Source organism: Nelumbo lutea, chromosome 1 (genome assembly GCF_056320005.1).
Source record: "Nelumbo lutea isolate HS-2025 chromosome 1, American lotus-T2T, whole genome shotgun sequence".
Lineage (NCBI taxonomy): Eukaryota > Viridiplantae > Streptophyta > Magnoliopsida > Proteales > Nelumbonaceae > Nelumbo > Nelumbo lutea.
Genome location: NC_142684.1, coordinates 182,508,530 through 182,533,786, shown reverse-complemented (window position 1 = coordinate 182,533,786; position 25,257 = coordinate 182,508,530).

Genomic DNA, 25,257 nt, shown 5'->3' with positions numbered 1-25,257 from the left:
CTCGGAACCAACAGTGGGTGATGGCCCTTAGGGCAGCCCTGGACCTCGCAGATACATTCCTCGCGTATTACATTTCTTCAAATCTTTTAGGGGGCATTCCACAACGTGGATGGTTTTTATTTAAAAAAATAATATCACATTAGCAAAATTATATTTTGTCCGTCAATGGCATGGCATGATAATTATTTAGGTAAAATAAAAAACCTTGCTTGTAGTTTCTGACAATTATAAAAACCTCATCTTTATTTTTATTTTAACAAATCTCCCCTGAACTTTTAAAAAACATGACAAAAACCTCCCTTCTGTCAATGACCTAGATGGAAAGCACTAGATGATGCATCAGTTTTTTTTTTTTTTTTTTTTTTTGTTTTTTCAAAAACCCGTTATAGCCTTCTATAAATTATTTTATATACAATTTTACAAAAATGATCTTATTTGAAATTCGACAGAAACCTCTCTTCAATCTCTTTATCCTCTTAACTGGCGAGTAATTAGTTGGTTTGTAACACGAGAGCACCCCAAATTAATTAGAATTTAGAAACAGGGTGAAATGGATACAAACCGGAAATTGCAAGGTAAAATTGGTAACCATTTACATTTTGCGTTATTTAGAACAACTTAGCTAACAATTGAAAACCATGTCGTCATCTACCACAATGATCAAACATTGTTAAAGTTGCCATCAATCAATGGTTTAAGTAAAAAATCCTATGCTAAACCAGAAGAAAGCTTCGAGCCTTTGACGATTTATGGTAATAGATGGGATTAAAGGTTTATATAACCTGAATTGTCCTCCAGAACAAAACTTCGCCTGGTTCACATGACACTCTCAAACCCTAACCCTAGATTTAGCTGGTAGTTTTGATTCTTCGAAGACCAACTATGAAAGTCTAGGCCTAGGCAGGTTCTTATGCGGCAAGAATTTTGCAATCTGTATGGGTCATCGTAAGTCCAATTGTGAGAACAGGGTTCCTCTCCATTTCAGACAATGGAGTTTCAAACAGAGTTCTCCTTGAATCGATGGAATTTGGGATGAGAGATTGAAAGACATAAAGAGATCAAAGGAAGGTTTTTGTCGAGTTTCAAATAAGGTTATTTTTATAAAATTGTATGTAAAATAATTTATAAAAAGGTATATGGGAATTTGAAAAAAATGATGTATTAATTTTTTTTAAATTTAGGGGAGGTATTTATTAAAATGAAAATAAAGAGATAATTTTTATGATTACTAGAAACTTTAGATAAGGTTTTTATATTTTTTCCTAATTATTTTTGCTCTTAAAGACAAAACCAACTATAATGTTGATTCCCCTTAATTTCTAACCCTGCCATGATTAATATGCCTGCCCCCTCTTTCTCCCTCTTCCATTCTCAATAGGATAATTTAATCCAATATCCAATAAAAAGAAAGAAAAAGGAAAGGTTCGACAAAACACATGACACCGGAAAAATTTATAAGCGATCAATGAGCACCATAAAATGGTAACCAATCACGATAGGTTTTCATCAAAATTCAAAGTCAGGGGATGGGGGCTGATTGGTCAAATCCGTCCTGGTATCATGTCTTTCTATCAGTATCATAATTTTTTCTAATAAAATAAGATAAACTCTCATTATTGTAGTTTGATACTTTGTAGCTGAAACGTGTTTGAAATGTTTTATTTATGAGCATTACATTAAATGGTGGAAAGAAAAAGTGAAAAAGGTATTCAACAGTTTGAGAAATTAGATCCACCCACCAAGAGACTGAGATCCACCATAAAAATGTGAGACCCATCGTGTATGAAATGTGTGGTGTCGGATTATGTTGGGAGGGTGTTGGAACGAATTTTGTTTGCAGATGATCCGGACTAATTTAATTTATATCATATCAGCCACAAACAAAAGAGTGATAGGTCCAGCTTGGATGGCCGTGTTCCTGTTTCAAAACATAGCCTCTGAAAATTAAGTAGGGTTGGAAGGATCTGTTCAAATTTCCCTAGTTAGAGCGACACCATCCCAACTTGGTGTCAGTTCTGATTTCTGAATGCTTATTATTGTATGTACATGACACCCGTGAACTCAAAACAGTCCAATTCAACGGAGTGCTAGTTCCAGGTGGGGAACTCATTCTGCTGTGTAAAAACAAAAAATGAAATTCGTTTTCAATGTAATATATAAATAATAGTGACAATTTTCCAACAAAGATGAAGAACAGACAACTACCCTTCTAGACTAGACTAATATTAGACCTGCTCTCAATACACCTACCAAACTAGCAATCTTAACACTAGCTACTTCAGTCTTCATATTGCTTTGACCAGTTTACATGACTATATTCATTCAATCCAACAAATTTGATTGTACATCTCTGTTTTCTTGTATATCACCACTAGCCAAAAAAAAAAAAAAATGGATATATACAATGCAAGGTGGAATAGAATTGAAAAGAAAAGAAAACATAAAGAGTATTTGAAATTTTGTTAAGTAATTAAGAAAAATGAAGATTTTGTTTGTTTGAGGTGTAAATACAAAAATACATCAGAAAAATTATCAGATCTATAAATATAGAAGTTGAACCGCTTCTGTGTTGTTTTTACACTGATACACGTTTGGAAGAACGGTGTAAATATGAATGTATTTAAAACACTTGTTTGGAATTAACATTTGAAAATGCAGCCATTAGTTTTTTTTGTAGGTGTATTTTCCTGCTCTGTCGATCCCACCACTTTATCCTGTTTGCTTGTGCATCAAACTCTGTCGATCAAAGAGCACACCTCTCTGTTGATACCATAAGTTGGGGAGACCAGAGAGAGATCTCAAAAAATGGTCCTAAAATGCATTGCAGGAAATGAGACTATTAACATGTGGTAGAACATCATCGGCTCAGAGTTTTCAATCTTTCGATTGAAAAGGTTGTCTTACAGAAACGTAAAACTGGAATCCACACGCAGGGCTAAACAAGTTGCAGAGAGATGAAGAAGACGAGCCAAATCTTAGATCTAAGAACCAGAATAAAGGAACAAGTTGCGGATCTAAGCACTAGATAATAAATCGTAGATCTAAGAAAATAGTAGAAAAACAAATCCTAGATCTGTTTTTGGGTTGTTTCCAATCTGAAACGAGTTGACAACATTCCCTCCAGATCTGAATGACAATGTTTAGATTTGTACCTTCTGTTCGTTGCGAGATGGAGACGATGAAATGCCTGACTGCGTCCTCTGTTCTGAGATGAGTTCGAACCTATGAGAGAAAGAGAATACATTGTGAGAAAAGAAGAGAAAGAGCAAGAGAGAGGGAGGGATTGAAAGAGAAAGGGGTGACCAGACGGTGGTGGAGGGTGCTAGTCAACAGTTCTTGGCTATGAGAGGGAGAGGATCAAACAGTGGTGGAGGGTGCTAGTCGGCGGTGCTTGACTATGTGAGAGAGAGAGAGAGGATCAAAAGAAGAGATGAAGAGTCGTTGTGTTTTTACACCATCATTGTTTCGATCGAATTTTACATCGAAAATATCGATGCATAAAATACATCAATAATCAAAGTAAATAAATTTCGAAATTGGTTTTTACACCAATCTTTAGTGTATTTTTACACCCCATCCAAATGGCCACAAAACTGGACCGAAGTGTAAAAGTACACTGAACCGGGTTTTACACTCCATCCAAACGCAGCCGAAGTAACTGGCCTCCATGCTACTTGATGCTAATTCCTTTTTTTTTGAGTTAATATCTTCATCTATAATTTTTTTTGGAAAAGTACAGATATGCCCAATGCAGATTTCTGAATTCCACTGCAAACCTATAAACATTCAAAATGTCAAATCCACCCATGAATTGGCATCAATTATGAGCTGACACCTACCCCAACTATACTTTGGGCCTAGAAATTCTGACCCTGGGCTGAACCGTCATTCTCCCAAATAAAAAATATATATATATTATATTTCATGGTTGATTATATAATATTATATTATATATAATAAGGTTCAATAATGATATCTAAAAAGCTTATGGCCAATCACCTGGTATCACAAAAGAGGTGATTAATCAGGTGGTATTAATCAAAATTCACGGGATACTTTGATTAGTCATTGGTACCATGTATTTTGGGTATTATAGTTTTTCCCTATATATTAATGTAAATTGTTTTTGGAAAAAATATTAATACAAATTAAAAGATATAGTAATAACTCGTACGATGGGGCCAGGAATTGGGATTGTTTTGGCAGGGAGGGGGTGGGGACAAGGATTAATAGGAATCCCCGATTGGGGTTGGGGATGGGGATTGAGGTCCCCGCCCTACCTGACTCCGAATATATATATATATATATTAATGTTATTTATATTAAATATACTATTATATTATTTATATTATATATATATATATATATATCAAAACATATTTAAAACATTATTTACAATTTAATTTTTTATTTTAAATAAATTTATTTAAAAAATACTATTATCTGAAAATATTTGGGGGATTTGGATCCCCATGGAGAACCCATCCCCATCGGGGATTGAGGATGGGGGTTAATTTCAGAATTGGGGTTGAGGACGGGGAATATGATCCACACCCTGAACTTGCCCTGTTGCCATTCCTACACACCTTATAGTTATACATATTTACTTAAACCTACCTTATAGTTTTCATTTTACTAAAACATTCCATATATTTTACAACTTATTTACTTAATCAACCTTTCATTAAGGAGTGTTTGTTTTGCCATTAGTTCCATGTTTTTTTATTCCAAAAATACCCTAACACTTTTTATTGTATAGAAAACAAAGTTGACCAAATATAGACAATATAGTGGTTGCTTGTGTCTTATTAAGGGAAAAAATGGTATTTTTATTTTTATTTTCTTTTGATTAAATTTATTTAAATGAACATTAGGGTCATTACTTTCATTTTCTATTGTCATCTAATGAAAGATTGATTAAACCCATTGCAAATTATAAGTGGTGTTTTAGTAAAATGCTAACTATAGGGTAGATTTTAATAAATTCATGAAATTATAAGGGGTATTTCAATAAATGACCATTTCTATTATTTAGCTTTCGCTTAATAAATCCCATGCATCGCACGGGCCCCCACTAATAAGAGATTTTAATTGATGCCATGAATTGTGTCGAGTTTTGCATATATACCGATTTCCAATCAAAATCAACTTTTAGGTAGAGGATGGATTCAATAACTCATCTCATAATTTGTAGCAAGACAAGGTTCAAAGTATAGGTACTTTTAATATAAAAAAATAAATAAAAAGATAGCCTACCTTGATAATTTGATTGTAAATTTTTCCAGTATCATGCCTTTTTGGCAAGCATCATAGTCGACCCCTTTTCTTATATATTTTTGGTTTGATAACTTAAAAATTTTTACATCAGTTGTTGAAATATAAATCAATTAAAAGAACTAAATTCTTATTATCAAAGCATGTTTGTGATTCTTAAAATTGATATTTACGTTATGATAAACTAGTAATTCAGCACGTGCATTGCACGTGAGAATTTATTTTTCATATTAATTACTTGACCAATATGATTAAAAATAAACTTAAATGCTTGTAGTAAATGTGCACATGCATTGCACATGGAAATTTTAAATTAAAAAAACCAATTATTATTATTATTATTATTATTATTATTATTATTATTATTATTATTATTATTATTATTGTTGTTGTTGTTGTTGTTGTTGTTGTTGTTGTTGTTGTTGTTGTTGTTGTTGTTGAATTCTGTATTCTATTTTTGTCATAAACAAAAATAATTTTTATGTTAACAATTATTTTATTTAATATGTTGAATATATAACATTTGAAATGTTCCCAAATGTTTTTGACAAAAATCTATACTTTTTTACATTCGGTGTTCTATCTTTTAAAAATATTTATTATTCAATTATGACATCATGACTTTATTTGAATATATAATATAAGAGATGTACCCATTATGTTATTTTTATAAATATAACATTACATATGTGCCCAAAATTATTTTCCATTTTTTTTTTATTTTTGTGATTTTTTGTATTTTTTATTTTTAAAATTTATTATTTGACTATGACATCATTTCATTTCTAGGTTGATTTTAATTTTGACATTCAATTTTCATCATTAATAAAAATATTTCTTACATTTCATATTTATTTTTGTTTGGTATAATAAATATAAAATATTAGAGATATGCCCAACTTTTTTTAACTTTTTGTATTATATGTTTTATTTATTTTAATTCTTTATTATTTAATTATGGCATTATTTATTAACCCCTTTCTCCCAAATGGTTGAATTGCTTACCCATCATCGGGAGGGAAGAAAATGGTTTTGTTTTCAACTTACTTTTCAAAATATTTATTTTTATAATATTAAAATTAATGTTGTGGATTTAATTAGTAGAACTTTATGATGAGAAAAATATATTTTAAATATAGGATTTAAGGAAAGAGAATATGAAAATAGTTTTATTTCCATTTGATTTTAAATTTTACATTCCATTTCCATCATTAATAAAAACATGTATTATTTATCATACTTATTATTGTTTAATATGTCAAATATATGATGTTAAAAATGTCCCCATTTTTTTTTAATTTCTATATTTTTTTTGCACTTTATCAATTTTTGAAATTTAGTATTTAACTGTGGCAATTTTGATTGGCCCATTTGACTCCAAATGGTTTAATTTCTTACCACCACCTAGATGAAAATACTATTTTTTTTCTAATAGATTTTAAAAGTATAAAGTTTTTATTTTATTGGAATTATTAATTTATTATGTATTGATTTAATAAATAGAATTTAATAATAAGAAGAAACAAAAATGCCTTAAATATATGATTCAATGATGGTGAATGCATGTTAATACCTTAAGTGCTGGATTTAATGAGAAGGAATTGAATGCATTGAATGTCTTAAAATTCCCTCTTTTTCAGCTCATTTAATATCAATCCGATTACCTTATTTTCCCTCATTTTTTATCAATAAATTTAAATATACAAGGGTAAATTTTTTCCTCAAAAAATTCTAGAAATATTCTTGAGGCTATTCATACTTTTTAAAGTATTAGTAATTAAGCACATGCATTGTAGGTGTAATTTTTTTCTACATATTAATTAATTGAATTATATATATTAACAAAAGTAACATGATTAAAAATAAACTTAAATGCTTGTATATAATAAGAATTATTATTATTATTATTATTATTAGTAGTAGTAGTAGTAGTAGTAGTAGTAGTAATAATAAATTTTGTATTCCATTTCTACCATAAAGAAAAACAGCTTTTCTTTTAACAATTATTTTTATTTAATATGATAAATATATAACATTAGAAATGCTCTCAAATGTTTTCGACAAAATTCTATATATTTTCATTTTTGGTGCTCTATCTTTTTTTTTTAAATATTTATTATTCAATTATGACATCATGGTTTTCTTTGAAAAGTTGGATTATTGACCCACCATCTAGATAAGAAAATAGCTTGATTGTACAAGTGGTATAAGTGTGTAAGAAAAATTAAAAAATGGACGATTAATACCAATTTTTATCAAATTGGTATCACTCACAAGAAACTCTTGACTGTAAAATCTACACCAACTTGATAGAAATTTATAACTTGATTGTACAAGTGATTGATCCATTTAGTTCTTTTATACAGTTTGATTAATATTATATAAGTTTGTAAGAAAAATAAAAAGAAAAGAGTGAGAGAGGGAGTGAGAGAAAGATTAAGGGAGAACGATAAAGATTGAGGGAAGAGATATTGATGAGGAAGAGTGAGGGAGAATAATGAGAGAGAGAGAGAGAGAGAGAGAGGAAAGAAACAAAGGTTTTGACTTGGCTACAGACCAAAGCTAAGAGAGTGGGAGAGACAAAGGGAGCGTCAAATCGAGACATGACTATGAGAGTGAAAGAGAAGGGAAGGAGATCGAGAACAGAGGGAAAGGGAGAGAAACTGAAAACCTATTTTCGGTGTAGGCTTTTTGCTATGTCCAACATGGGTTAAGAGTCCCATGTTGGCAACAACCACAAAAGCCTCTGATGACATGGTGGGGTTTTTATAATTTGAAATGTAGAGCCGATTGTCAGAGTTTTGTTGGTTTTTGGGTCATCCTACAACCTAATTTTAAATGTACAATTGGTTTTGACTATAATTTTCCCTTTAAACTCTATATTTCATGTACACTATATAAATAATTTTTACTTATTACACTTAATTTTTGTTTATCTATGATATCATTTGACCCAAACCACTAACCACCACCTAAAACGAAAAATAGTTTGATTTCTAGGTAGACATTAAATTTTGTATTACATTTCAATCATTGATAAAATTATTTCTTATGTACAATACTTTTTTTTTGTTTAATATAATGAATGCATAATATTAGATATGTGCCTAATATTTTATTTTTTTATAAATATATAACATTAGATATGTGCCCAATTTTTTCCCTTTTTTTATTTTTGTGACTCATTATATTTTCTATTTTAAAAAAAAATATTATTTGACTATGACATCATTTCATTTCTAGGTAGATTTTAAATTTGGTATTCAATTTTCATCATTAATAAAAATACTTCTTACATTCCATACTTATTGATTTTAATTTTTTATTATTTAATTATGACATTATTTATTAGTTCATTTGACCCCAAATGGTCAAATTGCTTGCCCACCACCGGAAGGGAAGAAAATGTTTTTCTTTTCAAAATATTTATTTTTATACTATTAAAATTAATATTATGGATTTAACTATAATAATTTAATGATGAGAAAAATATATCTTAAATATAGGATTTAATGAGAGAGAATAGAAAAATATTTCTATTTTTAATTGGTTTTAAATTTTACATTTCATTTCCATCATTAATAAAAACATTTCTTATTTATCATACTTATTATTGTTTAATATGTATGTTAAAAATGTTCCTATTTTTTTTAATTTCTAATTTTTTTCATTTTATTATTTAATCATGGCAACATGGATTGACGCAAAATGATTTAATTTCTTACCATCACCTAGATGAAAACACTATATTTTTCTAGATAGATTTTAAAAATATAATTTTTTATATTATTGGAATTATTAATTTATTAAGTATGAATTTAATTAATTGAACTTAATGATGAGAAGAAACCAAAATGACTTAAATATATGATTCAGTGAATATGAATGTAAGTTAATAACTTAAATGTTGGATTTAATGAGAGAGAATTGAATAATTGAATATCTTAAAGTTACTTGTTTTCAACTTATTTAATATCAATAACCAATTACCCTATTTGCCTTCATTTTTATCAATAAATTTAAATATAGAGGGGTAAATTTTATCCTTAAAAAATTACAGAAATATTCTTGAGGCCATTCATACTTTTTAAAGTATTATAGATATAGATAGATATATTCATAAAGATACTTTGCTTAGGCAGTGAACTCAGTTTCAGTCATTTGACGTGATTCCAGAACAGCCCAGCCCTATACCCAGTGTAATTCATACCTATAACTGCTTTGCTCAACCCTTTGCCAATTAAAAATACTTAAAAGCATTTTTTATTCAAATGATGGTAAGTACGGCCGTTGATGCTTTTGTTGTTTCTAGGGGCACAACTTGGGCAGGTTTAGTTTTTTCTTTTTTGTCAAAATTTAAATAGGCCCAATTTGAAACAGTGTAAAATGCTAACCTGGGCCAATCCGACTTGCACTCCTGAACTTGTTCCGAGCTACTTCCTAATGGAAAACACAGCCTTGACGAGTACTGCTTTTTGTCTTTTTGTTTTTTTTCGAATTTGGTTCAGAAGGGCCAGTCTAAGGCCGGTCTACCCCCTAAAACATTCGCCGCTCCGAAACACCCTCTGTAGGGGCGTATCAGAAAGGCTCTAATATAATACATATCACCTGATACGTGACAATATTTTGAACCTTGAACGACCAACTTGGATCAGATGGTTTCTGAGTCGAAGTTTATCTTGTTCTTTTTTCTTATATTTAGGATGCAAGTGTCCTTAAAGCTTTCAACACTAATGGTGACACAATCAGTTTGAGCGTTCAGTGCTCAAAAAATTCAGAGCAAAAGCTTTCAACAACACATGTACACGTTCAATGTTTCAAGTACAGTTTAACCGGCTAATGCCCAAGCCCATCTACAATATTTCCGTAACCATTAACATGCCAATGAATTCCCTTTTGCCATTACACCTTCCAAGTATTGCCATGGACTCATTTTGATCATGTCGCTTCAAGGACCAACTGATGGTGGCACATTTGGTAAATTTTTTGGCTAATTGTCGTGGGGACATGGGACAAACCCATTTGCCACTAGAAATGGGGGTTATGCGTAATAGGGATATGCTCATGGGCAATCGGTAGTATTAGTTTTTGGAAAATTGATAACTGAAATCGAAGCAAAACCGGTTGCTTAACTAGTTGATCAGTTTGTTAATTCAGTTTGTTGGTTTTTCAGTTTTTTTTTTTTTTTTATAACATGTATTATAAATAAGTATATAAATATATAATAAAAATAGAAATGTATATAATATTATATTATAAATAATAAATAATATATTTTATATTATAAATTTATATAATATAAATATATGTATAACAGTCCATTCGATTAACTGTTGGTTTTTTTATATTGGTTAACCGAAACCAAACCAATCAGTTCAGTTAACCAGAATTTTCGGATTGGTCTTGTCGGTTTGTTTCGGTTTTTGGTTTTTCATGATCACTGCTAATGGGTATAGAGGACAGTCTATCCATCGCATTCAAGGTAAGGTTGCATGTTGCATCAATATATCAAAGGCCATGAGTATCATAACAAAAGCGAAGCCCATGTAGGATTGCAAATGGATCAAATCGGATCGGATTTGAATTAAGGTACGTCTAAATTCGATTTGATAACATAAATCTCGTATCCGATCAGATATTAAAAAGGTTGATTTGAATTTGAATTCATTAAGGATGTCTTCATAAAGATTTAACAAATTATTAAAAGGGAAAAACATGAATTCTATAAAGGAAAAACAAAAAATACAAGGATATTTTTCATATGGATACATGTCTTTTTATAAAAAATAATTATATAAAAATTACAAAAAGCACAATATTAATATACAGATCAGATAGGGATGGTGTAAACTAGATCCGATTGAAATCATTGTTAGGGTCTTGATCATTGTTGTTTAGGTATCATGGTTGTGAGAGCTTTGCTGATTGAGATTTGTTCTATGTTAGAGGTAGTTTGTCTTCCTATGATGTTTTTTAGTCTTTTGCTCTCTTCATGATAAGTATTATGATCAGTTTCTAGCTTATGTTTATGTTTGGCCTTTTTTTATTTGACTGTCTTGTCTTGTTGATGGTGGTCTTTACGACCTAAATTTGAGAATTTTTGAATGGAAGTTTGTCGTTTTTTTAGATTTAGAAAAAATTCAACCACAATGCATTCATTAATATTAATTACATATTAAATCTAGATTTCCACCAATCATCATAAAACCTATTTATTTTTCATTGTTTCACATGCAGTAAAAGACATGTACATAACCATTGTGATGTATAAACACCTCACAGTGGCTTCTTCAGCATGGTGTATAAATCCTGTAGTTACCAATTGTAGGGAACTTCTTCAGCACCTATCCTCTTTCTTAGTTTGTCATATTAAGCTGAATTTGAGCAAGGCTGCACAAGGGTTGCATTGATTTTACTGCTATTATTACTTGGTCAAATTGTCCTGATTATGTTCAAAAATGAGATAAATGAAATACTTTATCTATCCGAAAAAAAAAAAAAAAAAGAGCAGTCCACTGCATGAAACTCCCGCCAAAATAGGTATCAGACCTGATACTCTTGATAAATATTTGGGTCGGAGTAGGTTGGGTCTTATTATTTGGAACTTTTTTTTTATAGGTAAACAATTAAACTATATTACAATTACAGAAGATTAATAAAATCCTTTACATCTGGCACCCCTTGGGGGTACTGGTCAAACAGAAAGAAATACTGAGCATAAGTCTTAGCCCTTTGAGCTAACAGATGATTGAGACGTTAAAAGTTCTATTAACAAAACAAAAGGAAATGAATGGTGCAAAATTACTTTCAAAGACCACAGATCTTCAAAAGAAGCCAACGACAAGACCAGGGAGAGAAGCTTTCTCTTCTGGGGCTTTTACAACTGTCAAAGAATCTGAGCAGATCACCAGATGTTTAATTAATTATGTGTTCCCATTACAAAGGCTACATTCCTGGTCGTGAGGATTTGAGAAAAGGTTTTTCTTGATAGGAATGTAGTTATTAATTACTCTCCAAATAAAGGGCTGGAACCTCGGAGGTATTGGGAGTTTCCAGATAAATTTGAAACACCAGCGTTGGGAATCAGTGATCTCAAGGAGCTGAGCTTTTTGGTTTTGGGCATATGCTTGCTTGGTAGAGAATCTACTTGATTTATGGGGCTCCAAATCCAGTGGTCCTCGTTTTCTTCAAGGAAAATGGGCATGTTCAGGATGTCCTGAGCCACTACCTGAGGGAAAACACTTCTGGTGAGTTGCTGGTTCTAGTTTCCTTCCCTTATTAGAGAAGCGATAGGGACATGAGAGAGAGTAGAAGGAAGAGATTGAGGGGTCCAATTAAAGTTACTATTTTTTAGAATCCAAGGGGCACTGTTGATCTCTATTGTCGAGTTAGAGTTTATCGGAAGACCCATCTCCAGCCCAAGATCTTGGAGCTTTGGGGCTAGAGCTCTCCAAAAAATAGAGTTGTTTGCTCTCACAATGTAAGGAAAAATCCTACCATTACTCAGATATTTTGACTTCCAAATATGGTTTAGAGTTTATGTTGTTCATTAATGAAGCCAAGCAAGCTTTCTCAACAGGATAAGATTCACCAATTTATAAACTCTAAGGATAAGATTCACAAAAAACGTGAATATTTGTAAAAGTGCATCTCAATAGACATGTACATCATGCCAGTGTAATCACACCAACTACTATAATACACGTGGATACTTAGTACACATAGGTTAATCTAGATGCATCATTTCTATCGGATGGCCCGCTAGTTGAAGAATTATGTGAAGACATGAAACAATAGAATGGATAATGTACTTCTTCGTATGTTTTATATGAGGAAAACACTATACCATTGTACTGGTGGACATGCAAGATACATTCAGTTAATGACCTGTAATAAGAGAATATATACCATCAAGTACTAGATTAACATAAAGTATCTAAAACACAAAATACCTACATACAATAAACTATCCAAAACACAAAGTACCTATGCATAATAAAGTCAAATGCATCCGCATTCAATGCATACTATTTATCAAAGCCAGAGAAAAATAAAGACCATGATCATTTGATTATGGTGAGCATATATTGCATCTGCAAGTTGTTGCCTAAGCAACATCTCTTGTTGTTGATCCACATTGCCAACATCAATCTCATCAATATCTTCTTCATTTGTCTCAAACGAATGTTGAATTTTGAACTCTTCATCATTTTCAAACTCATGATACAAGGTGTTTCTGTCTCGGTTGTCCTTGATAAAGTTGTGTATTGCCATACAAGCCACAACAATCAATCACTGCGTTCTTAGTGGATAGCACAGCATACACTTCAGTATAAGGAATTAAGCATTCAACACATTGAAACTCTGCTCAATGACACTTCTCAATGAGGCATGTGCATTGCTAAAGTACTCTTCTTTTGTTGTAGGTCATCATCCCTCTAAAAATCAAGCAAATGGTATGTATTACGGAATGGTGCCATATAACCAATCATGTTGGGGTATGCAGAATCAACAACATAATACTTACCTAAGAATGTGTATTTGACAAGAATATTATTTTTTACACAAATTCAGATGCTACACAAAAAAATTGTAATGTATACATACATACCCTATGGTGGAAATGGGAAATTATATTTCAGATTACGTACGGCTTCTACAAATATGTGGTAGTTATGTGCGGCCCCCTCCCATCCAAGAAGGATAAATGTAAACTACGTGTTGAAATCACATGCGTCCATTAAATTTTGTGTGCAAGGCCATTTTCTATACAGGTACGGTGTCTGTTTGTTAGTAGGGACTCATACAGATATGTGTGCCCCATCAATATCCCCTATGCAATTCTACAAAAAAAAACCCTAACCTTCAGTGTTCATTTATGATATAATTTTAAAACGGGCTCATAGTGTGCAAATGTTACTTTGAAATATGGCCAGTATTTTGGATTCTGGCGGATGTATGGATGAGCAGTGTTGAAGTTGGGGGGGCATATTATTGACAATGATAGTTTTGCTAATGCCATCAACATGTCATTGAGAAAATAATTAATCATCTCACCAGAATGTTGGAACTATTCTTGCATCATCCACCAAAACATCCCGACTATTTGCAATGAGGCCACGCTCTTTCAATGTCATTGAGAAAATAACTAATCATCTCACCGGAATGTTGGAAATGTTCTTGCATTATCTGGTTTCTCTTAGTATGTCCAACAACATGAAGGAAAATGGCTAGTTATTTCTCCATCGCAACATCCCAACTGTTTGCAATGAGGCCAAACTCTTTCAATGTATTGCACAGCCATAACATGCTTGTCCATATGACCAAGTTCATATAGTCGGTCACCATGGCCTTCGAGGAGAGATTGTGTGTACACAACTCCAGTGTAGTCCATGGGTGCGTTTGGGTTCTTTGTGAACCCACATATCAGAGTAAAACTCACTTACCACAGAGGCAACCTCCATAATGTACTCCATCACCCCATTGAAAGGTAAGCTACTATTGGAACTTGACTCGGTATTCGATACTACCTCAATCTCCATTTTGGTTTCCTTATAAATAGCCATCTCTTACACTATAATGCAGTTTAATAAACACAAACAAAACTTATAATAATAGAATGGAAGGCATAAATGCAAAAAAATGAAAAAAAAAACAAAAACCACACATTTAATTAATATTAAAACGTAAATCAAGTCCACCGATAAAAATCCTAACACAGTGCAATCAAAATAAAGAGTACTTAAGTTCTGAAGTCTATACAACAAAAAACAAAACACTAATTGGTGCAAACAGGTTTCACACTCTATCAAGACACTTGTACAACTCTCTAATCATCTTCAATCGCAAGGCATGAGACCCAATCACAATAAATAAGTCACATAACTCACCTTTCATGAATTGGAGACTAGCAGGCGTGAATATAGGACTCCCCTCTTCAATCTCAAGGATCTCCTTTAGGAGGTTCATGCAATGTTCTATAGAGCTTAGCCTTGTGTCCTTCCAACTCTATGAGCAATTGTTAGCTCACATGCAGAAGCAATTCTTTCCAGATTCTTGCTAATCTATATAGCACCCGTTGTCTTCTTTCACCTAGTAGAGTTGCTACTCTCCCCCATGTCTCTGGGGATAACCCTATGTGAGTGAGAGCTACTTGGGACAGTTCTAGCCTCCTGCATTGTTTCAAATGCATCAATGGGTGTCTCTGGATCATAGTATAATTCCCCATCCATCTGGTCATCATCTAGAGCCGGTTGGGTTAACTGTACCACCTCCGGTAGTGCACCCTCATTTGGTGCCCAACTATTATAACTGTGAGCAACCATGCCACCAAATATGATGTCCAAATCTACTGCATAGGGAAGACCCTTGTGTCTAAACTATGCCGCATCAGGCTATGTCTATCACACAAGGACATAACTATGTAAGGTTCTGCCTAACAAATTAATTAACCTACAGTTTTATTGTATTAACCCACATACCTTCAGATAGTCATCCCTAGCAGTGAATGTTTTGTTTACTAGATCCCAACCCGAACCAATATAAGTTGACAATTTATGGAATATCTTCCACTCATTCTTCACAAAATCCCATTGATTCTTCATTTGTTTTTGGGTGTAGTTTTTCCCTATTATCCTATTGAACTTCTTAGTCAAATTTGCCCATCCATGCCTATACAGTGTAGTATTGGTTCAGTGACTAGCAATTACTTGTTGTAAGCATATGTCCACCAAATTTTGTGTAGTTTGGGAGTCCATGTAGTCCAGGAGCTCCCCCCCCCCCCCCACACCCATTTTTCCCTTACTAGCATAACCTACAAGTTATTCAAGAAAATAAAAAAAAACACCACCAATATCAAATTTAAAAAATAAAATAGGATGACTAAAAACACCACCAATTTATATTAATATTCAGATTATTCAAAAAAATAAAAATAGGATAATATTAACTATACGAAGTAATATTTACTAACAAAGCTTCACCATTACATTTAGCAAATGAAAATTGCAATGTTAATTTAAAAAATATTCATATAAAAATTCATGAAAAAATACAATCACAATTTTGAAAAAGTTCAAACATTTAACTAATTATTAATCACAACAACATATATAAAACATAACAAATATTCATATCAAATAAAGAAAAAAATGCAATCACAATTCAAGAATACATGTAAACATTTAACAAAATATTAATTAGAATTTAAAAAATAAAACATCTCAAATATTCACACACCAAAATGCAATGTGAATTTAACATCACCAAATATTCATCCAACTTCAACAATTTTTTTGCATGATTTCTAACAAAAAAAAGCCCCAAAAATCCTACTTACGCATAGGAACCAATTCATAGACAATGCAAAAAAAAAAAAAAACAAGCAAAAAAATTTCAGATTTCTCATATGAAACCAAAAAAAAAAATTGAATCAGACAAATAATAAATAAAAAAACAAAAAGAACACCAAAAATGGAGGGGAGGATTTTGGGCGAACTAACCTTCTTGTCACTAGCGGCTGGAAGGTGGGATTGCCGCCACTAAACTTGCCCAAAAGCAAATCTACGAATACAGAGAAGAGGGGAGTTTTAGACTTAAAAAAACCCAAAAAAATAACTTTAATTCGAACAAATACTTCACAAAAACAAAGAAAAGGGCAAAACGACATGTATGCTGACTGTTTTTCCTCACCATCGATTGTTACCGGTGGACCTGCAATTGAAGGCGCCAATCCCTGGTTTGTTGTGTTTGAATGGGAGGAGAGGGAAGAAAACCCTCGTGTAGGGGTATTTTGGGTATTAAAATTTTAACAGGGAATGGTTCATCCCATTCAATTGGAAGAAACACTTCACCAAGAAGTGTTGAAATAAAAGCAACCTTGAGGTTACTTTTTAAGAAGTGCTTCTTTTAAAAGAAAAGTACTTCTTCCTCACTTTTTTACCAAACACATATAACCACTTAATGTGTGGTCCCAACTCTTAAAAGAAGTACTTTTTAGAAGTGAAATCAAACAGGGTCTAAGGGTAAAGGCTTTCCATTGGTTTAATTTGGCCTTTTATGTTTTCCAAAACATAAGAGAAATCATTATTTTTATTTCAAGTCCAAAGAAGAGGGGCACCAAGATATTTGGACCAAGGGTCAAGAGGTTTTATCTACAATTGGCTCCTAATCATTCTTTGAAGTCTAGGGTGAATGTTTTTACTAAAGAAAATCCCCAAATTTTTAAAATTAATTAATTAGCTTGAAGCCTCTTGGAATTGGTGGAGAATGGACTTCAAATTGTCAAGCTCATCTTTGTGAGTTCTAAAAAAGAGCATGACATCATCTACAGAGAACATATGAGAGATGGAACTAGGGGTGTTCACGGTATGGTTCGATGTAATTTGGAGAAGATCTCAAACCAAACAGGTAATTACAGTTTGAGAAATGTTTAAACCGAGCCAAGCTGTTTTGGAATGGAAACCAAACCATTTTATTATGGTTTGGTGCGGTTTCTAATACGGTTTGGGGACTTTGGAGCATTCTATGATTCTTTTGGGCTTAAACCAATTAGAAAGCCCAAATAGCTCCCTTAAAAATTAAAACTTAAAACTTTTATTTATTAATTTATTATAAAATAAGGAGTTCATTATATATTTATAATTTTATGCATTCCATTTAGATATATTATATATAATATTTATATATCATATATTCATATTATATATATGTATATAAAAATTCAGTTTACGGTTTACAGTTTGGTTCGGTTTATAAAATTCAATAAACCAAACCAAAACTACAAATTGCAATTTAGAAAATTCTCAAACCGGACCAAACCATTTATAGGTATAAACCAAATCAAACCACAAATTTGGTTTGGTTCAGTTCGGTTTTTTGGTTTGAACCGTATAATGAACACCCCTAGATGGAAGGGGCAGATGGGGAAATTTTGATGCCCTGGATTCTGTTATCAGCTTCATCTTGCAAAAACATACAAGATAAACCCTCCATGGATAGGATGAAGAGGTAGGGCGATAGGGGGTTCCCTTGTCTTAGGCCTCTAAAGGGCGAGAAGTGGCTCTCCAAGGTACTATTTAACAATACAGAAAAAGAAACAAAAGAGACACATTCCTGAATTAGTTGGCAGAACTCATATGAGAATCCTAGGGAGTTCAAAACTTTTTGAAGGAAAGCACATTCTATACTGTCAGATGCTTTAGCCATATCCAATTTTATAGCCACATGCCTTGTGCCACGTTCCTGATGCTTTAAAGCATGGAACATTTCATGAGTGATTATGGCATTATCAAACATTTGTCTTCCCAGCACAAAAGCAGCTTGTATGGGACCAACACACTTATCCAATAAAGGATGGAAACGGTTAACCAAGATTTGAGCTAGAACTTTATAAAGCACATTGTACAAACTGGTTGGCCTGAAATCTTGGACTTTTGTTCAATCTACTCGTTTAGGGATTAAATACAAAAAAGGTGTGGTTAAGTCTCCTCAAGATTTTCTTATTTTGGAAAAACTCCTATTAGTACCCAATTTTTACTCAATCCCTTCACCCTACCTCTTTGCACCCCCTCTTAGACCCAAAAAACTTAAAAACCCAACCAGATCAACTTGAGAGTTTCCAAAACCTAAAATACCCTCCTTTGATATAATCCACAAGACAAATAAGAAGCTTGATCAAACATCATCCATAGACTTGGAAAACTACAACTTAGTTACACATAACTTTTCATGACTAAACTACAAAAATCCACCATTCATCACGCCAACTCCTTTTCTAACAGCCTCGACCTATGCAATATTCAAACTCCAACTCCTCAAAATCAAATCCAACATATCTATCATCTCAAGATCACTAGAAAATAATCAACTAGAGAATCCGAATACGAATCTACGACAACCAACCACAAAAACATTAAGATTCCATTCTGATGACCCTGAATGATTAACAAGGTCGACCATATGTTTCTCAAATTAGAATCATCCACTTTAATCCTCACCTTAATCCATGCCTAAATATCAAATTGTAGCTCAAAATTCCCCCATCAAGCCTACATCCTATTTTAACAAATCTCATTAATTGGAACTTACCATCCATCATCCCAACTTCATATGGCCAATCATAACTTACCAATATATTTGAAGAACCAAAAAACCACACCACATCAAATTTCACGACCAAACACCTCCATTTGACTATAGAAAAAGTGAGATTCCATCTCGGGCCCTCTTGTTGATTGGAAAACCATAAGCTAAGACCATGATCTGAACTAAATCTGTTAATCCAGACTTCTAATCAAAGATCAGTAACTTCAATTAGATTTAGGACATTCAAAAGTGTCAACCCACCAAATTTCATTACAAATTCCCTCATTTGACCTTTCATCAAATAAATATTTTATTTCAACAAATCTTGTTAATCTGAACTTTTCATCCATAGATCTTAATCATTCCAACCCTATTTGACCAAGCAGACATTACCACTGTGTTCAGAGACCCAAAAAACCCCAACACATCAAATTTCATGATCAGATTCATCCGTTTGACCGTTAAACTAAAAAGATATAATTTCGATGCACTAGATTAAATTACCACGTCATTTGTCTCAATCAGAAGCTTCAAAAGGATGATGGCTTGTGTCAGACCCACTATTGACTCATTAGAACATTTGGACCAATGAATTTGAGCCTAATAGGCTTAAAAAACTCATTAGATGCACAAAACCCATGAAAACCATCCCTAAATTGAAGAAAATGTTTCACCAAACAGGAAAGCTTGACTAGGCATCTATTTCTTTGAAGAATCTTTACCTATTTGTGTGAAAAACCTCTATTGAATCCTAGGCACTATAGCTAACCAAATTCAGACCTGACCCCCTCCCTTTCTCTATAAATACTGATCTAATTTGAATTTAAAGGGGGGAGACCGGGTAAAAAATAGAAAAAGAGAAAGGAAGGAGGAAGAAAACCGAGGAGAAAAAAAAAAGAAGAGGAGGAAGGTAACCTGAGGGAGGCCCCCAAAAAGAGAAAACCAGAGAGAAAAAAAAAAAAAAAACAGAGGGAAGGAGAAAAGAAGAAAAGGAGAAAACCTGAGGGAAGCCCCTAGAGAGAAAGAAAGAGAGAGATAAGAGAGCTTTCTCCCAGCTCATATACTGCCTCATGTTCACCCGAAATTCAAAGGTATTCTGAACCTTAAATTCCAAACTCGTCTCCTCTATTTTCAAGCGGAAGTTGTTGCAAACAGAAGCTCTCCCTAGCTCAAGAACCCATTTGAACTTCATTTTATCTCATCCTAGCTATTGGAAAACTTTTAACAAGGTGCATACAAAAGGCATGTCTTTTTTTTTTAGTTTGTCTAGGTTGATTAAGGTTCTGAAATGTTGGAGAACCATCATTTGCAATTTCTTCTTGACTAAGAATAGAGGCAAAAAGGCAAGGATCTTAGGGAAATTAGTACCTAAGACCTGATAACATCACCTCAAAATCAGTCTTAGGAGAAATTTGAAGCATATTCCTCTAGATTTAAGAAATTCCTACAACCATTTCTATTGTTCTTCAAAAGAAACTGAACCTAAACAACTCCTGTATTGGGCTATTATAGCAGCTTGGAGAGAGGGGTGCCTAATACCTTCCCTCTTCCAATCCTTGGGATCTGAAATCTCTCGATTGTGTGCCTTTTCTATGGCAAACAGAGTCACTATCAAAGACTCAAATCGAGTTTTTTCAAATCTAAAAATGAGGGCCCATTTCCTCTAAAAAATGGGTGGCGACACCATCTCTTTAAGCCGGCCATGAGTTTCCCAGAGCTCACACTAAGCAAACAAAACTTTATCATTTCCTATCAGACCCCAACGTTCCTTAAAAACCAGAGCAGGCATTCCATCCGGGCCAGGAGATTTCAAATTACCTATACTCTAGAGGGCTTGCGTAACTTCCTCCTTCGTAGGGTCAGCTAGCAACTGGTGGTTCTCTTCCTCATTTATTGCTGGGGAAATTAGGGAAATCAAGAAGTTTAGGTCCCCAATATTTTGGGAACTAAACAAGTCGGCAAAATAAGAGATGAATACCTATGCTATGTTTTTATGGTCTGACACCCAGTTTCATTGGACATCTTTTATTCCATCTACTGAGTTTCCCTTCTATCTAAATATGGTACTTTTGTGAAAATAATTGGTATTCCTATCTAGCTATCCCCAAGTTGGAGCCATAACTGTTTGGATTTTTGCCTCCAAAAGCTCTCAACTTGTAGAGATAAATCCTAAAACTGTTTATACACTTCCTAAATTCTCTTATTGTCATCAGGGGACACCTGTTCCAACTGAATTATCTAATATTCTTGGTCCTTGAGTTGGGTGAGAGGGTTCTTAAATTCTAATTTAATTTGTTCCAATTGGTTAGACATTTTTTAAAACAAACTAGGTGAAGGGCTATTTTATAGGCCATGTGGCCATTGATACTAAAATCCCACCCTTCCTCTATTTTTGTCTTGCAGGACTGCTTGACTAGCCACATCTCAAAAAAATGGAAATAGTTTAGGGAGGATCTATCTTAGAGGATTGGTCTCTAGGAGCAAAGGGTGGTGATCTAAGCCCTACAGTTGTTAGACGGACCCAAACTAAGACGGATCCATTGACAACACTAATGGAAATGAAATAATAAAAGAATTAAAGAAGAAAGAAAGGAGCCAATATGTGAATACAAGAATAGAGAATGTGTACTTGGGGTCCGTAGTTAATCCTAAGCCTACATATATTTGAGTTGTGACTGACTTAATTTGTCCTAATTATCAACTCTGTTCAATCCGTCCTCTCTCTCCCTCTCCCTCTCTACGAATAATAACAACGAAACAACTAACAGTCTAGCCCAAAATGGTCTCGTGCCCAATTGACCTACCAAACTGAAAACCCAAACTAATGACCTTAAACAAAGGGGAAAAAAGGAAGTAGAAAACTTGACCCCAATTAGCACTAGCACTAGTGCTAGCAAGCACTATGGATAAAATGCAAGTGTCCATTACTAAAATATAATATAATGCAAGGTTTTTAAAACCGAACTGGAAAACAAATCGTTCAAGGATTTAATTCTTGGGTGGAACATTCCAACCATTCGATCTGAATGGACGACCCATTTTAACAAAAATTTTAAAAATTAAAAAAAAATAAAAAATGGTCAAAAACAGTTGAACGGTTCAAATGATTCAACCGCCCGGATCAGCAATTTATTGACCAAATCAACAGCTCAACCGCTAGGTTGTTTTGATTAGCGAAGTTAAATTTATATTGTAACTACCTTTTGGTGCAATGATTTTTTTTTTTTTATTTGATGGTGTAGCGAAGTTAGATTTATATTGTAACTACCTTTTGGTTAGAAAAAAAAAAATCCCAAGATCAATAACAAAGGTAGCCCATTCCCACCCGGGGATGTCAGATTCGACTAAATCAAAACTATTCAATCCAATTACAAATAACTCGAAATTAAATTTATTTGAACTCATTAAGACTAGAACCATCTATACATTACAAAAATGCCCCATGCACTCTAAATTTATTTGTAATATTATTTATGTTCAAATTATCGATTTAAGAATATCTCAACTATAATCAGGTCTTATCGGGCTATGATGCTAATATGATATTAAGTTTTGGGTTTGCATCTTCTCTTTGGTTGATTTAGATTTAGGACGGGATCTAACAATTTAACATGACCCAGACCAGACCCTATTAATTGACAGTCTGATTAAAGGGGGTACATATTCCACTTTATCAACAACCAAGCTTAACTCCTTGAACTTTACGTCATTCGTGGTTCCAGAATTTATACATTGTACCTAATTTCAATTCCCAATTTGAAGAATGACATCTTTGGATTTTTTTTTTTTTTTGGGAAATTAACTTGGTGGTTGGAGCATATAATTATAAATTATGATGAGTGGTCGAGCTTCTACCTTTGCCTTCTACCAGTAGTATTAGTCCTCTTTCACTCGAGAAATCAAACCATGGCAAAGATGCACTTTGCTAACATAACTGACGTAAAGTAGCAAAACCTTAAGAATGTCAATTTTGGTCAAAATAAGCCTCGGGAATCAAAATATATAAATGCTAAAAAAGTGACAATCAACAAGAAGGGCTTCATGAGAACATTATGAAACTCTTATTCTCCCAATTAAATAAAAATTCTGCACACTCTGAAAGCATGTAGGAATTTAACCTATAAATTTAAATACATGTATAGAAGATAATCCTAACATGAGGCTCAATGTTATGTTTATACAGTTTTTGCTTGCAAGAGACCTATGCTTCTTTATGTGGCATCATGGTATGTGTCATAATCTCATTTCATTTCAGATAAAATTCTACTTAAAAAAAAAATTAATGTGGGGTAAGAACCTAGATGCTCTTTGACAATTGACATAACACATTAAGTGGCTCAACTGATTAAATGACATTTTGTCTTATATTTAAGTGAATGATTGAGTACTTGGTGAGTTTCTTAATCGATTAGGGGTGGATACAAACTGAGTTTGAAGATATTTAAGCTTGGCTCGTGAAAAACTCAATTCAGATTGATTTAAACTGAGCTTCAGTCAATTTCAAGCCCAATAAAACTTCCCTGGTTAGACTCATGAGCCTAGTCAAGCTTTTATAAATACATATGTACGTGTATATATATAAATTTTAATTTTTTTTTATATTTATAATAAACTTAATTGACTCACAGTCAAGCTTGAGCAGAGGTGAACTCCAAATAACTTTATGAGTTTTTGAGTCAAACACTCAAGCCTAATTCAAGCTCGAGCCTTATAATTTTTGGCGAGCCAAGCTTTGAATCCACCGCTAAATCAACAACAACAACAATAAGTTGGTTTAATTACTACTATGCCCCTAAGTGTTTTATATATTATAGCTGAAAGGCGATTCATAAGTAAGTCAGTTCACCACATGAAAGGAGGAAAACTACAGACTCCTTGTAGTTGTAATAGTATGGTTGGTTGCTGGAGGCATTGCAGCTGGATAAGCTGGCCAATTAATTAATATGCTTCACCAGTTGGAATCTTTTTGGGTGGGACTCAACCCTCATTATATTGTTCTGAACTTGGGGCAAGGCGGGGTGATGGAGGTCCAGCTCACGACCCACCGAACCATCCCGCGACAACTCACAACTAGAGGGGAACATGCATCTGATGATGACATCTAGATAACCATGCAGCGGATAATGTCGACAGCTCACGTATCCAATGTGCATTGAATGATGGTGGCTAACGGACGGTGGACGTTAAGTCCAGTTCCTAGTTGTTTTAGTTGTTTGAATTTCCTAGTTATTCTATAAGACTACCAGTATGTATTATAAATAATTCTATTCTGAGTTTAATAGAGACATACAAGAATTCCTTCGCCACTTTTTCTCTCTCTACTAAGGCTACGCTTAGTCTTTACGTAAGGCTTCATGAACGAAGCCGCTCGGTCGTCCGGTGCTGGTATAATCCGCCCGGGCAAGTGTGACATGCTGCGTCATGTGGTATCAAAGCAAGAGTTCGCCCAGTCAGATGGCCAATCAAGACGGTAGCAGTCGCAACCAACCCCGTGACGGAGATCGGGGGTTGCAAGCTGTTTGGAGAGCAATCGAAGAGCAGCGTACAACCACTCATAACATTGAGCAACAGTTGGCAGATATCGCTGGACAACTACGGACTTTGTTACCAGAGGATGTTCCAAGGAATAGGGATAACGCATTGCACCAAGCCGGAGGAGACGACCATGGCAGACCAATCATCAATCCTATACCCAGGAACCCTATTCTTGATGGTGATAGCAACGACGAGCTAGAATTCAGCATTGCTCCAGTTATTCCTGGTGATGGAAGAACCGGTAGGAATTGGCGAAATCCCGACAATTTTAATCACCATTGGAAAAATGATGAATTTAAACTCAATGTGGATATTCCTACTTTTAGTGGAGATCTGGATATAGAGGGCCTTCTAGATTGGATC